The 8,087-nt window shown below is 51.4% G+C and overlaps 1 long non-coding RNA gene across 2 annotated transcripts in view; it reads right to left on the reverse strand.

Annotated features, from left to right (window-relative positions):
* Nucleotides 1–6,569, reverse strand: part of LOC113914984 — a 28,448-nt gene extending 21,879 nt beyond the window's left edge. For both annotated transcript variants that reach the window (XR_003517561.1, XR_003517562.1), the window contains exon 1: nucleotides 6,482–6,569. This is a non-coding gene — a long non-coding RNA (uncharacterized LOC113914984). The remainder of the gene's footprint in view (nucleotides 1–6,481) is intronic.
* Between the last annotated feature and the right edge of the window lie 1,518 nt (nucleotides 6,570–8,087).

Genomic DNA, 8,087 nt, shown 5'->3' on the forward strand with positions numbered 1-8,087 from the left:
CTGCATTCGGCGAAATGTCAGTGTGGGAGCGAACCGAGAGCAAACGTGTCTTTCATTTGGCAATTAGTCATGTACCACTTGTAACCGTTCTCGCGCGCGCGCGCGCGCGCGCGCGTGTGTGTGTGTGTGTGTGTGTGTGCTATGCATTATTTAACTTTTCCTCTATTTGTAGTCGGCGTCCCCACTCAAGTTTTATCAAGTTCCACATGGGCCAGGACTGTCTGCTAGTTAATTGGATTCCCCAGACCCCAAGGCAGGCACACTGTGCATTTCATAAGCATCTGGTGGTGGAGGGGACCTGTTCTGGAGAAGGAAAGCAGCCCAGCCTCTCCCAAGTCCGTGGAGACCACAGATGGGGTGGAGGTGGCCAGTTCTGATCACTACATGGGCTGGCCCCCACGGTAGCCCTGACAGTCCCTTCCTCGCCCAGTTGTGCCCCGCCCCCCAGGGCCGAGGGAATCCCTGCCCTACTTCACCGTCCCCTTCCGCCTTCATGAGAAATGGCAGCCCCACCACACATGGGCGTGTGGTGTGAAGACGCTAGGTGAAGTTCTCATCTGGGCAACTGTTCTGCTGTGTTGTTTTCCTGCCCCTTCCTGAGGAGATAAGATCTGGGCAGGCTTGTGGTTCTCTCCCAGCGACCCTCAAAAGCAACACACAAGCCAAGTTCCCATTTCTCAGACGCCTCCCCAGAATCACACCCCATTTCAGTATCTGTAATGAGATCCAGGCCACTTGAAAGCAGGAGCAAAGAAAAAGACAGAGCAAGATCAGTGCTTCTGAGCTTCCCTTTCTTCTCAGAAGGTCTCCAGGCAAAAGTGATTTGCATGGGCTGCCAACTCAGTACCTCACAGGGGGAGACTCAAACTGGAGGTTGCTAGAGAAGCTGCCACGTTCCCCAGCCCCACAGGGTTGGGGGGGATATGAGCGCCTAAAGGAGAGCTCAGTGAGCAACTCTTCCAGGGGCCTGGGAAGAGGGGAGCAGAAGGCTCTGGAAAGACAGGAGAATGGAAAGTCACATAGTCTCAGAGAAACAGCTAAAAAGCATAGGGGGCCATGCGCACGAACCTGTGAGCCAGCTGGCTCCGAAATGGGATTCTAGTTGCAAGATGCCCCAAGATACAGACTAACTCCTCTCAGACTCCTCTGGACGTAGAGGTGGTATCACCCCGCGTTGCACAGAGCACAATGCAGAATTAGCCTCACTCAGTAAAACCTTGTGACTAGTTTGCTGACGACCAGCAAGTTCCACCAGCCCAAGAGGAGAGAAGCCTCATTCTGATCACTCCTTGCCTCCAGGCCTCTCCTCTACCTCCATTCCTCTACAGGCTCCTTTTATTTTGTAAGCTGGCAGCTGGTAATACCAGTCCCTAGGATGCTAAAGTTTACTGAGAAATCCGAGAACGTGAGCGTAAAAGATAGCACTGCACAGACAGCTTGAAAGGACCAGAGTAAAATAATTAGAAATTTCTCCTTTATTTTAAAAAGAATCATGCCCTCCTGACTTTAGGTCCCAGAGATCAGGCCACGGAGGGTACAGAGAGGTGGGGGGTGGAGGCAGGAAGGGAGAAGAAGACAGAGAGGGAGAGAAAGAAGGAGGGAGAGTGAGGGGTCGGGAGCGAGGGAGAGAGAGAGAGAGCGAGGTCGGGATTCCCTTGTATCTCCTGGTGTTCAAAATAGCACGTGTTCAAAAAGGAGGGGAGTATGGCTTGAGGTCCCATGTGATTTAGAAATGGCCTGAATGGCCAGCCCAACAGCCTCCCAAGACACATCCACATTAAACAAGGAAGAAAATTTGGCCTCCAGGATGAGGTCCACCTGATGGCAGAGCTGGAAGGGATGCATATGGCAGTCCTGGGGGCTGAGGGTAGGGGTGGGGGTGGAGGATATATAGAAGAGCCAGAGGCCCAAAGGTTCAAAATGCAGTGGAAAGTGGCAGCTCCTTTGTTGCTAAGCTTCGGGATATTTTTCATTCTGGGCAACGTAGCACGTCCAGGTGTTAAGAGAGACGGGCTTAGAGCGTGTGGGGAAGGGATAGTTGGGGCATTACTGATCATGGGTCCTGGCTGCGGGGATGGGGTTGTATAGTCTGAGTCTACAGAGTCTTCATGGGTTCCTTTCCGGGATCCTGGATGGAAAGACCTGTGAACTCTTCTTAGATGTATTATTACATTTAATCCCAGGTAACATGTGCCCCTCGCTTGGGGTTCCCATACATACACACCCCAGGCCTCAGATGACTCTGGCTTCCCAAAGTCAGGTCAGAAGAACAGATTTGAGAAGCCATCAACCATGCCAATGGGATGGAATAATTTGGAACCCTTCAGGTCCTCAGGTAAGTCCAGAGCATGCCTTGGTTCTAATTCAATATTCACGCCCTCTTCCAAGCACAGCCCGGAACCCCAGAAGGCATAGAACATATTTGCCCAGTGCAAGACAGGGTGACCCTTAAGAGCATGGGCTTTGGGGTCAGAGCTCCTGGATTTGCATTCTGGCTCCACCATGTACTTTGTGACCTTGAGAAACCATTTGACTTCTCTGGGTCTCATTTTCTCAAATGTAGAAAGGGATTAATAATGATCCTTGATAGGACTAAATGACACATCGTCTATGCCTTGCACAACATCTGAGCCTACAAAGTGCTCAATAAACAGTAGTCATCCTTATTATTTTTATCATCATTACGATTGTTTTTCCCCAGATCAGTAGCCTCACTGGGCCCGCAGTGACCTCTCTCAGAGTAGGCTTTTGGGGAAGCCAGTGCCCCAGCCCTTCCCAAGTTCCCATGAGCCCTTAAGGGGGCCAGAGTGCACGCGGTTTGCCATCTGTTGGTTTAACCTTGAGGAGACCCAGGTGCCGTGCAGCCGGAGGGTGGGCCTACATTTTGGACAGAGTTTGGCAACTCCAACTCCTCTGCCTTAGGTCCCTGGGTGTGAACCAGTCTTTTTTACAGACCGAGCGATTAACGACAAGGACTTGCCCTCGTCAGAGCTTTACTGACTCTGACTGAGGGTTAAAAATGAGGCTCACCGGCCGTTCTGCCTCGGTTTCTGCCAGTCACTGCTTCGCATGGCTGCCTCCATTTCTCTTCCTGTCCTCTCTTCGCTGATCTAGACTCAGCCTGGTATTCTTGTCACAAGGTCATCTCCCAGGTGAGCTCAGCTCGGCGTGAAACAAAACAGCTCATCTGAAGGCACCCCACTGTCTGCAGAGAGTGGGGCGACAGCCCTCCTCACTCTCCGGTCCTCTTACTCGTGGGCTCTTTCAGTTCCATATTGCAGAGCAGGGCAGGAAGGGTTTTAATCTAAGATCTTGGAAGCCTCGGGAAGGGAGTGGGAGCTGCCCCTCATTGGGTCGCTGGGTGGTCTGCGCCGTCTAGGGGTCAACCACTCAGCCTTAAAAGATGTCTGGGCACAATTTATTTTCAAAAGGCTTGTATGTTTGTTATTTTTTCAACTTTGGTTTTAGATCCGTTTGGGTGTTCTCCAAAGGAGAGCCACGCGGATTTGGCATTCCTCCCTTCTCTTTCCCACGCTCTCCGCCCTGCACCCAAGCATCCTGACTCCCTGCTCGCTGCGTGCGTCGGAGGCGTTTTCGTGTGCTTGGGCCACAGCACATATTTTATAAACACACGGTCAGTTTACACTGCCTGGGAACTTAGGGGCTTTCCTCTCTCCGGGAAACAGCTGTGAGGAGCTTGACCAACCTTTGCTTTGTGGAGAATGAGACGTCGCCTCTGATCATGCACGTGGGGCAGGTGCACTGGCTGAGTTCCTGTTGTTACGCCTGAGGATGCACCCAGAAATGCTAAGGAGGGAAGCTCATTATGCTCTCCTCCCCCACTTCCAGTTTAATTGCTCATAAATGATTTTGCATGCTACAAAACCCCATATCTGCTCATCTTCATGCTGTCTGCCAGTGGCACCTTCCACTACCTGACAGCCATGGGCCTCTGAGGTCATAGAATTATGGAGTCATAAAGCTGGAAGGGATTTTGAGAGTGTCATTCACCCAGCGAACTAGATGAGCACTTACTGTGTGCAAAGCACTGGGCTGGACTCCATGAGTGAAGGAAGGTGAGCAAGACCAAGTCTCTGCCTTCCTAGGGCAACAGGTGAACAAGACCAAGTCTCTGCCTTCCTCGGGCAACAGGCTTTCTGCTCTGCCATCACCTCCAGCAAGCCTTCTGCTACCTCCCGAGGCAACCTCAGGTTGTCTTCCTTCGTGGTCCCATATCCCTCTGCTGACCACTCTCGTGGCACCTGCCACACAGCACTGAAATGGTCTTCATGACTTTCTTCCCCATAGAACGTGAGCTTCCAGAGGGCAGGACCAGCCATGCTGGGTGACACTCAGATTCTGCAGTTCGTATCACAAGGAGAAATAACAGAAGAAGAGAAATGCTTCAATTATTAGCCACTAATGATGATATTCATTTGGCTAACCACCAAAACAAGATGAGGTTGGTGGCTGCATGAAGAAGAAGTAATGGAGAAGGCTGAGGGACCAGCAATCTTGAGAGCCCAAGGAGAAATGGTCAAAATGGGATCGTCTACTCAATCTACTGCTCCCTTAGCCCTTCTGCAAACCTTCTCTGTTATTGCTGGAGGAGGTTGTACTAGTTTGCTCAGGCTGCCATAACAAAGTACCACGGACTGGATGGTTCAAACTACAGAAGTTCATTTTCCCACACTAGTGGAGGCTGGGAGTCTCAGACCAGGATATCGGTAAGGTTTCTTCTCAGGGCTCCTCTCTTGGCTTGCAGATGACCGCCTTATCCTCCTTGTCTTCACGTGGTCTTTTCTCCATGCCTGTCTGTGTCCTAATCTCCTCTTCTGATACGGACACCAGTCCTAATGATCAGCGCTCACCTAGGTGACCTCAGTTTACCTTAATTACCTTTTTAAAGTCTTGATTTCCTAATACAGACATATTCTGAGGTCCGGGTGATTAGGACTTCACCATATGAGTTGGTGTGGCGGCGGGGGGCGGGGGGATAATTCAGCCCATAACAGATATCAACACTGATGCTCACAGATGTCGCAGAGAGTTCCTGACAAAGGCCACAACCAATCGATCCAGGGGCCAAGAAATAGGCCCGTGACTACCTCCCTCCTTGGATGACTTACAACCCTGGACATTCAAGGCTTCGTCTATCACTGATGACCAAATGTAAACATTTGGCCACCCCCACCTCTTATATGTGCCCCCTCAGCCCTTCCCCTCCCCACTGGTGCTACCCAAGTTTCTGTATTCAAGTCAAGGGCAAGAGCGGTGTCAATGTAGAGGAAATAAAGAGACAGACACCCCTAGTGACTAGGATGGAAAATGACAGCAACAGAGACAATTTGCAAAGAAACCTACTGGCTCGCTTCCCGAGCTCATAAGCAAAACTGGAAAAAAGGTCCAAACACCCCGGCTAGATGGAGGAGAGCCAAGCCAGCAACAAGCACCAGCAGTGGATTGCTAACTGCCAGCCAGAGCCATGTGCTGCTGGACAGGAACCAAGATGGAGCAAAAAGAAAGTCCTGGCAGCAGGACGACCTTCCCCTCCTCAACATGGCCCTTGCTATTGGCTTGTGCCAGGTCCTAAGTCCTCAGCAGCCTCGGTTCCCAGGGATGTTCTTTACTGTTGGGTGCCAGTTGGCTAAACGTCACATTGGAAAGGAGTACGGGATACAAGCTTCCAGGTGAACGGACTCATTGTAACCAGATTTGGCTTAGCTGGGCTTGCACAATGCCAAGATACTGGGGGAGGGGAAAGAGGGGAGAGTGCTGATTCAGCACAGGCAGGTGAGGGCGGGACTGGAGCTGGAGCATGCCCACTACACACAGCAAGCGTGGCCTCGAGGTTCTCAGAGCTCAGCCTGTAAGCCAAAGTCAGTCCTCTGGAGGAAGGGAAGTCTACAGGCAGGCTTCCCAGCCACCCCTGAGCCAGGTCTCAAGGTACAAAGTTCTGGAAGACTTGCAAAAACCAGATGTGGACTTCTTCAATAGGTATTAAAATGTCTTCCAAAACCATCGACTGGTCCAGACAACATGATCCTCAATCTCATCCTGAAATTGCATCAAAGGCAGGGTAGACCAAGCTAAGAAGCTCTAGCTCTGGAGCTGTATCAGGAGATAATAGCCAACAACCTTACCAGGGCCACGTAGCATTCTGGGGTTCACCTGGAGAAAGCCACATTTTTCACGCAGAAGCTAAGAATGGGGAGAAAGAAGGCAGTGAGCATGGTAGGGAGTGGACCCTAACTTAGCAGAGACTTTGCGGGAGATAAAACAAGAGGGGATGTGACTAGAGATCATCTCACAAGAACTAAGCCTCAAAACTCACAGGAGCTGCAGGTAGACTTAGCCCACCTTTGGCTCTCCCCTTCAATAGATAAGAACAGAAAACAGCATCCACACAATCTGAGACAGGAGTCTGTCTGCCAGGAGGTGGGAGAGATTCCACTGGCGACCTGTGACCCCATTTACTCACTCATTCAGCTCTTCTTTGTTGAGTATCCAACATCTGCCAGCCACTGTGATGGGTGGTAAACAAACTCTCAGGCACTAGCCTCATGAGGCTTACATTCTACAAGAGGGAAAAGAAAACAATCAGTCACACAATTCAAAGTATTTATAATTGTGGCAAATGCCACCACGAGCTTTGACGATGATGCCAGAACCCAGGCTGTGCAGTCTGGGAAGGCTTCCTTGGAAGTGACACCTAGGCTGGACGTTGAAGAATGCATGGGAATTGCCTAGATAAAAGGATGGGGTATGGGTAGTGGAGAATATGCCAAGAAAATAAAAAAGAGCACCATGTGTAAAGGCCTTGAGGTTGGAAAGAGCACTCAGGCCTCCTCTCTCATCTAATGACTTGAACGTGTGTTGGGTCCCTCACAGTCCAAAAACTCTCATCTGGACAATTCAAGAGGTTACTCGGCTTCTAGTGAGTAGAGTTAGCCGACTGATCTGCAAAGATAAAGTTTAGGGTTGCACTTGGGTGTACAGAAGGGCAAGACGTCCCCGTGGGCTCCCACATGGGCCGTACTTTAAATGGCTCCAGACCACTCGGCTTGCAGGAAAGAGAGAGTGAGGCTGACTTCTCCAGCAGTGCTACACACTGAGGCCTGCAAAAGGTGGGGAGGTATGGCAGGTCACGGCCACTTTCTTTTATGGTACCACTGAGGCCAAGCTCACAGGATTTACAGAGCACAAAGCTGCTAGGGGTCGGCCTCCTTCCATCTCTGAAACTCAGTGGTTCACTGTAAATGACATCACAAACATGGCCCTTTGTCCACTCACCCAAAGGGAATCTCTAACCCCTCCATCTGGTAGGATTCCCCCTAAACTGTCCCAAGCTGGTCTTGTCTCTGACCCCAAGGAGGAGGGATAAGGGAAGATACTTCCAAGCCCAGAGACCTTCAGAAAAAGGTCCAGCAAATCCCTCCCCCACCTCTGAGCCCACTATCATCCCTGGCACCCCAATCTCAATCTCGATTTTAATGTCCAAGGCTCAAAGACCGTCTCAGAAGTCACCAGTAAGGGTAGAGCGGTTCTGGACGAGTCCACACTGCCTCACTCCTGCTGGGCTTCCTCCCCAGTTGCCTGTGAGAAATGGTTCCCGTGGGCAGCCCCTGACACCGCCCAGGCCCCCTCCTGCTCCAAAGCCTGGATTCACACCACACAGTCTCATCTCACACAAATGCAGGACTGATGACAGACCTCTCTTCCCACCCTCGGGCTTCCCAGGACCTCATCTAGTGTGGAAGAGAGATGGAGAAATGGCTGTGGCATCCTGCAAGAGGGAAAAGGTAAGTTCCATCTGAGCTTCAGACCTTCTGCAGGAGCTGGACGTCCACACTGCCCACCCCCACCACTTGGCGCATCCTAGGCACACACGTGCACACACGATCTCTCCCCCTAAATGCTCACGGCCACTGCAGGGGGGGAGGGCACTGGAAGGAAGGATGTCTACCTTATCCTCACCTCTTCCTAGTCTGAGGCTGGGGGCTGGGGGCTGGGTGCACAGGAAGACAGCCAACCTGAGTCAAGGGCCTGTTGCCACTTGGAAACATTCTCATTTAGAAGCTTCCTGC

Source organism: Zalophus californianus, chromosome 11, assembly GCF_009762305.2.
Source record: "Zalophus californianus isolate mZalCal1 chromosome 11, mZalCal1.pri.v2, whole genome shotgun sequence".
Lineage (NCBI taxonomy): Eukaryota > Metazoa > Chordata > Mammalia > Carnivora > Otariidae > Zalophus > Zalophus californianus.